Source organism: Carlito syrichta, unplaced genomic scaffold (assembly GCF_000164805.1).
Source record: "Carlito syrichta isolate Samal-C Ts95f unplaced genomic scaffold, Tarsius_syrichta-2.0.1 Scaffold305112, whole genome shotgun sequence".
Classification (NCBI taxonomy): Eukaryota; Metazoa; Chordata; class Mammalia; order Primates; family Tarsiidae; genus Carlito; species Carlito syrichta.
Window position 1 is genome coordinate 260852 of NW_007249208.1, and position 7450 is coordinate 268301.

Below are 7450 nucleotides of genomic sequence, written 5' to 3' on the forward strand. Positions count from 1 at the left end.
CTGACCCCAGCTCCCATCACTGCCATCTTCTTTGCCATGGTCTCCTGTGGAGGAGTTGATCCATACCGCTTAACTGGGACAAAAGGCGAGACAATTCTTAGGGTGTGGTCAGGTAACTGGCTTTAAACACTGTAGCAGTGGTAACTAAATAAGCAGCACGAACTTATTTAGTTCATCAAATCCCAGGCTCCTCGTCCCTTGAGAAAAGCTGAGTTATTTTGCAAGCGAGTGTCCAAGTATATTATTTTCGTGGTAAGTTCTTTCTTTCGCCTACGCTGTCTCTCCTTCAGGAAACATCACACCTATGGACTTTGATGCAAACCTTGTTTACAACATCTTGGTTTAACATTTAAAAGCAACCCATTTAACAAAGCCAAATCTCCAGCCAGAGTTCCCAGCCTTCTCCAGCAATCATCCTTACCTTTGTAGAGTTGGTGTTGGCTGGGAGAAATGGGAGAAGCCTCTCACTCCTTGAGTGTTCTGCCAGCTGAAACCCCAAAGACTTTCTTAGGCCTAAAATTACGAAGCAAGAGCCTCATGCACTGAGGTCAAGAGGAGTGAGGGAATGTCTTTACAGTAGCAACATACACATTTACACAAATAGCATATAGTTTAAAAAAAATTTTAATTTTAAATATGTCGGGTCAATTCAGGGTTAGGTATACAAATGTTCCTTATGCAGGTACCCTTGTTGATGAGGTGTCCCCATCCCCTCCCCTGGCAGTTTCCCACTACTGCCAATCCCTTTCTTATAGTATTATGATAGTTGTTCAAGATCCCCTTATGAGTAAGAACATGTTTCTGTGATAGATCTCTCAGTATTATAGCCTCAAAGTCCATCCAAGTTGCTACGAAGTTCATAATTTTGTCCATCTTTATGGTTGCATAATATTCCATCGTGTATATGCACATTTTTTTATCCAGTCCTTTTTCAATGGGCAGCATGGTTGGTTCCATGTTTTTGCTATTGTAAATAATAGCATATAGTTTTAAAGTCCTTTTCATAATGATGTAATAAATGTTCATTTACAAGTTAGCAAATAGGGAAGTTAAAATTATCCCTAATCTCACCACCTAGAGACAACTACTATTGACATTTTGGAATATCTTTTCACCTATTTACTTATTTATTTATTTTTATTTTTGAATTGGGGGTCTCATTCTGTCACCCAGGCTGGAATACAGTGGCACAATCACAGCTCCTAGCAGCCCCAACCTTCTGGGCTCAGATTCCACCACAGCATCCTGAGTAGCTGGGAAAACAGGTGCATGGCACCATGCCTGGGTAATTATTTTGAGTTTTCTCTTCTCTTCTCTTCTCTTCTTTTCTTTTTTCTTTTTTTGTAGAGACAAAGTTTTGCTGTGTTACCCAGACTGGGCTTGAGCTCCTGGCTCAACCAATCAATCTGATCTGCCTACCTCGGTCTCCCAAAGTGCTGGGATTATAGGCCGAGCCACTGTGCCTAGCCCACCTATTTATATATCACACATATACACAAACAAAAATGGAACCAAAGTCTAAGTGTAATTTCCATCTTTTATTTATTTATTTTTACTTTCCAGTATCTTAATACCCTTTGTTTATAGTAGCATTTTTCACGGCTGCATGAGTTTCATTTAGTTGATGGTTTTGTTATTCAATATTCATTGCTTTTTTTTATTAAACATATTTTTTATTTTAATATTGTGGGGTACAGTTGAGGGTTAGGTATACAAATATGCATTGTTCAGGCACCCTTGTTGATAAGGGGTGTTCCCCCGTCCCCAGACAGATATTGACTACCGTTAATCCCACCTCCCTTCCCCTCCCTGTCCTCCCCATAGTTTCCTGCCATGGTCAATCCTTTTCTTATAGTATTACGATAGATGTTCAAGGTCCACTTATAAGTGAGAACATGTGATACTCAGATCTTTGTTTTTGTGAGAAATCAGTCAGTATTATAAACTCTAGTTCCATCCAGGTTGCTGCGAAATTCATGATTTTGTTGTTTTTTATGGCTGTGTAGTATTCCATCAAGTATATGTACCACATTTTTTTAATCCAGTCCTCTTTTGATGGACAGCATGGTTGGTTCCAGGTTCTTGCAGGGGTATAGCTCAGTGATACCAATATCCATTTCTAAGTTCCAGGCTTGATTGCTGGCATATCACTACTCCTAGATAAACAAGGCAGATTGTGTCCCTGATCTCACTGAATTTGCATTCTTGTTCTGGTCTGGTTTTCTTAGGCTTGATGACGTCTGGGTCCTACAACACTGTAGTTACCTGTTCCTAGATTATTCATCTTGCCCAGACCCATATCTTATCTTGATTTTTCTGCTTGTGTGTATGGGGCTTGGATGAACCTACTGGAATTTGTAAGATTCTCCTATCCACTGCCCTCTTTTTGGCTTGATATAGAATGTTGTAACTTACCTTTACGTGCACTCTCAGTTATTAGCATGAACATTTACTAGAAGATGACATCAGGAGGCTATAAAGTCTTGTGTACCTTAAATGTAGTCTACATGATGAATGCAACTGACTCTATTCCCCCCAACTCGACAGGCCAGTGGTTCTAAGAACCCTGAGATGTTTTACATAAATTCATTCAACAAATACTTGTGGAATACTTTCTAAGTGCTGCAGATATAGCAATGAACAAAAAAGGCAAAACTCCCCGACACTGTGGAGCTTGCTTTCAGAGGAAGTGATGAAGCAATGGAGAACAAAGCAGAGAAGGGAGGCCTAGGCAGGAGGGAGGAATTGTTTTGTAATGTTAAATAAGGTGTTTAGGACACATCATTTCCCCTGAAATCTGCCAAGCTGAATTTGGTCATGATAAAGGCTTTCTCTGTCTAATAAGTGGAGCAATTCTAGGACAAGAGGGACAGACACAACAAAAGTGGATAATAGTGACTAAGTAACAAAAGGGCTGGGCACATTTCTCAGTTAAAAAGAAAAAAAAATTCAGAAACATTTCTAACAATTGGCCCACAGATTTTGTAAATGGCCTGTGAATAATAATCCGCTTATATCTTCACTGTCTCTTCTCCAGTGGGTTATAATATCAATGGAAGCCCTGTTGGAAATAATTGTACATGACTATCATACAGGGAAAATGAAACTTGGATATGCTAGCAAATTTGTCAACTGACTGAACCCTAGGAGCTGACAGAGGCAGATGGCCTGCTTTCCCCAGAGACGACTTATGTGAAGTTATTAAGACTCTTTTTGGCCAAACTAAACATAGGCCTATGTTCACAGCAATATGCATCAGCTAAGGAGCAGCCACCTTCTGGGCACCAGCCTGAGCTGAGACACTTGCTCTACAAAGTTAGTCCTGGGTAAATAATGGTATATCCATGGATAGACCATAAAGCACCCAGCCACTTTTCTATTAGGATACCTTGAAGTACTTCATAAGTTTTTGCTATTATAAAAATGCTGTGTACTTTATATACATCTCTTCCACACTTATCTCATCCTTTTCTCAGAATAAGTACCTAAAACAGTAATTGTTGAATGAAAGTGTTTGTACATTTTTAAGTCTACGGTGCTCCTCAAACTTTAATGTGCATGTGAAATACTTGCAGATCTTATTAAAATGCAGACAAAGATTTAATAGATATAAGGTGGGCCTGAGATTATTTCTAACAAGCTTCCAGATGATGCCACATGTGCCCTTAGACTACATTTTGAGTCACAAGTTTTAATATGCTTTGCCAAGTTACCTCTAGGAAGCAGATACATTTAAATAGTATTTTATACTTACAAAACATTTTAAATTGTAAAAATACATTCACAGTTATTGATTCATTTTATTAGTTCAGGACCATAGGCATTACCACCCACGCCTTGAATATAGATATGGAGCAAGCTTGGTTTAGCTACCGGAGTTTAAGAATAACCAGGATGGCTCCTTACAACCTTGTCACATGAGCCACTGAAGAAACTTTGGATGTTTAGCCTGGAGGATCTATGTTGAAAAGTTCATAGTAATTGCCTTCAAGAAGGTTGTGATATGAAAAAGGTCATACAAGTCTGCTTTGGGTAGAAACAAAAGTCTATCTAGGATCACATGTTACAGAATATTACAAAAAAGCTGAATTTGCTTCAATGCAAGGAAGAACTTTCTAGCTAGCAGAGTTGTACAAATATACAGTGAGGTGTTTTGCAAGGTAAAGAATTCAAAAGTTAGATGACCACTTGATAATACATAAAAGAGAAATTCAGGCAGTGTGTGAGCTTGGAGTAATGTCACCAATGCGAGAGTGTAGGGTCTGAGATCTGAAATTCTATTATTAGCAATGAAAATTTTAAGACTCTCATTCCAGGGATTGTCTTTTAATTTCAAAGAACAAAAGCTTTAATTTGATTAAATACAATTTATTATTTTCTTTTGTTTATGCCTTTGGTATCATATCTAAGAAGACTTTGCCTAACTGTGGATGAGATTTTGATAAAATTTCTGAAAGGTAGAATGTGTATGGGATCATCTTGACAAATCAGAGTAGAAGTCAAGGCCCAGAACAGATGGGAGAAGCCCAGAACAGAGATGAGAGGTATTCTTACCTAGTCTGTGGGCGGCACCATAATCCCTACTATTTATGCATACTTATTATTTACCAGACATTGTTTAAGTTTTATCTAGGTTAACTTGCTTGATTGTTATCACAATCTTATGCAAAGTAAATTTTTTTTTGTGGCGTGTCCTTGTAGTTCCAGCTACTTGGAAGACCAAGGAAAGTAAATCTTGTTAGTTGCATTTTTTTGCGTGAGAAAGTTGGTACACAGAGGAATTAAGTAAAATGCTAAAAATCATATAAAAAGAGGGTTTTAATCCAGGCCATCTAATTACATATGATGTGATTTTAGTTCCTGCAACAAACTCAGAGGTGCTATGAGTAGGAAGAGTGTGTTGTGAGATGTTGATCAAGGTAATTAATTAAATGAGAGCTTTTGTAACAGCTGAGCTGGTTTTTCTTCCTTCATATTTCTACCCATCACCTACCCTCATAAAGACTGGGAACGATAATATTTGCCTCCAGAATTAGTTCTAATTAACAGAAGAAAATTCAAAAGCCTCAGAATGGCATTTTATTCTCATAGTCTACCACATTCTGGCATTTTTCCTAAACTTAATTCCCACATAACTTTCGCCATTATCTTAAATTTAGCCATTTGTAAAAAATTCCACATTATTCCTATTGAAAAATGTAGTGTGAAATTTTTGTCTTTAATTAAAATATTTAATCTATTTGCATTTAATCTATAAACCTACCATTTTATCATTTATATTTTATTTGCTGCTTATGCTCTATGTTCTTCTTTTGTCTACTTTTAGATCTATAAAATATTTTTATTCTTTCTCCCTCATTAGCTTGTTTGTTGAAACATTTTCTATTATTCTAGGGGTTTCCCTAGGGATTACAATATGTATTCTTGCCTTCTTAAAGTGTAAGATATAGCTATATTTTTACCACTCTTGAGTCAATGAAAGGTCTACGTCATACTTCAAATTCATTTCTTACCCTCACACCTTTTGTAGTACTGTTGTCATGCATACTTAATTCTTTGTGTGTTTATCTCCTCACAAGACATTTTAATTCCAGTCACATACAGTCAATATTCATTTAAATTTACACACATATTTATCTCTTTATTCTTTGGTATTTTTATGCTTCCATCTAGGATCATTTTAATTTGCCCAAAGAATTCTTATACTTCCTTAAGTGTGTGTCTTCACTTAAGGACTAACTCAGTTTCTCTTTTTCTTTTTTTGAGCACAAATTATTAGGTTGGTGCAAAAGTAATTGCTGTTTTTATATTGAAATTTGCCATTTTGATATTGGAATACATTCTTAAATAAATGTGGTTATGTTATACATCATTTTAATGAACATTTCTCACTTTATTTTTTTGCTAATGACTTATTACTTGCTGTTTATCTTATCTTTATTGTAGACTACAGAAATGATGTTAGACCAGAAACAAATAAGAATGATTTTCTTATTAGAGTTCAAAATGGGTCATAAAACAGTGGAGACAACTCACAACATCAACAACACATTTGGCCCAGGAACTGCTGTGCAGTGCAGTGGTGGTTCAAGAAGTTTTGCAAAGGAGACGAGAGCCTTGAAGATGAAGAGCATAAAGGCCAGCCATCAGAAGTTGACAACAACCAATTGAAACAATCATCAAAGCTTATCCTCTTACAACTTCAAGAGAAATTGCTGAAGAACTCAATGTGAGTTGGTTTGGCATTTGAAGCAAATTGGAAAGGTGAAAAAGCTTGAGAAGTGGGTGCCTCATTATCTGACTGAAAACCAAAAAAAAAAAAAAAAATCATCACCTTGAAGTGTTGCCTTCTCTTATTCTATGTAACAACAAACCATTTCTTGATTGGATTGTGATGTGCAATGAAAAGTGGATTTTATACGACAACTGGCAATGGCCAGCTCAGTGGTTAGATGGAGAAGAAGTTCCTAAGCACTTCCCACAGCCAAAATTGTACCCAAAAAAGGTCATAGTTACTGTTTGGTGGTCTGCTGCTGGTTTGATCCACTACAGCTTTCTGAATCCTGGCAAAACCATTGCATCTGAGGAGTAAGTTCAGCAAATGGATGAGATGCACTGAAAACTGCAATGCCTGCAGCCTGCATTAGTCAACAGAAAGAGCCCAATTCTTCTCCATGACAGTGCCAGCCACATGACATACAACCAATGGTTCAAAAGTTGAATGAATAGGGCTATGAAGTTTTGCCTCATTCACCATATTCACCTGACCTCTTGCCAATCACCTATCACTTCTTCAAGCATCTCAACAACTTTTTGCAGGGAAAATACTTCTATAACCAGCAGGGTACAGAAAATGCTTTCCAAGAGCTTGTCAAATCTTGAAGTGTGGATTTTTACACTACAGGAATAAACAAACTTATTTCTAGTTGGCAAAAATGTGTTGATGGTAACAGCTCCTATTTTGATTAATAAAGATGTGTTTGAGCCTAGTTATAATGATTTAAAATTCACATTCCAAAACTGCAATTACTTTTGCACTTACCTAATATTTTACCTTCACTTTTGAAGGGCATTTCAAAAGCCGCAGAACTCTGGATTGACAGTATTGCTTTCATAGCACTTAGTTGGTATTATTCCATTGCTTTCTGACCTCCATCACTTCATTTGAGAAGTCATCTATCTGTTATATTATTGTTCCTTTGAAGGTAATAAATACTTTTGACACTCCTGTGTCTTGTCTTAAAATATTCTCCCTGTATTTGGTTTTCATCAACTAACTTCACAGTGCATAGAGTATCTCTTTGTGGTGCTCTAGACAGCAGTTAGGCTTATTTGACTGATTAAAAGTCCTTTATGAGTCCCAGTCAAAAGCCTAGGATATTTGCCAACTCCATCCTTCTTTGTGTTTCAGTTTTTCCCTCCTTAGCTCCTTGGGATTTCCAAAAGTCCA

The 7450-nt window shown here is 37.0% G+C and overlaps 1 pseudogene; it reads right to left on the reverse strand.

The window, feature by feature from the left end:
• Positions 1-38, reverse strand: part of LOC103263439 — a 16556-nt pseudogene extending 16518 nt beyond the window's left edge.
• Between the last annotated feature and the right edge of the window lie 7412 nt (positions 39-7450).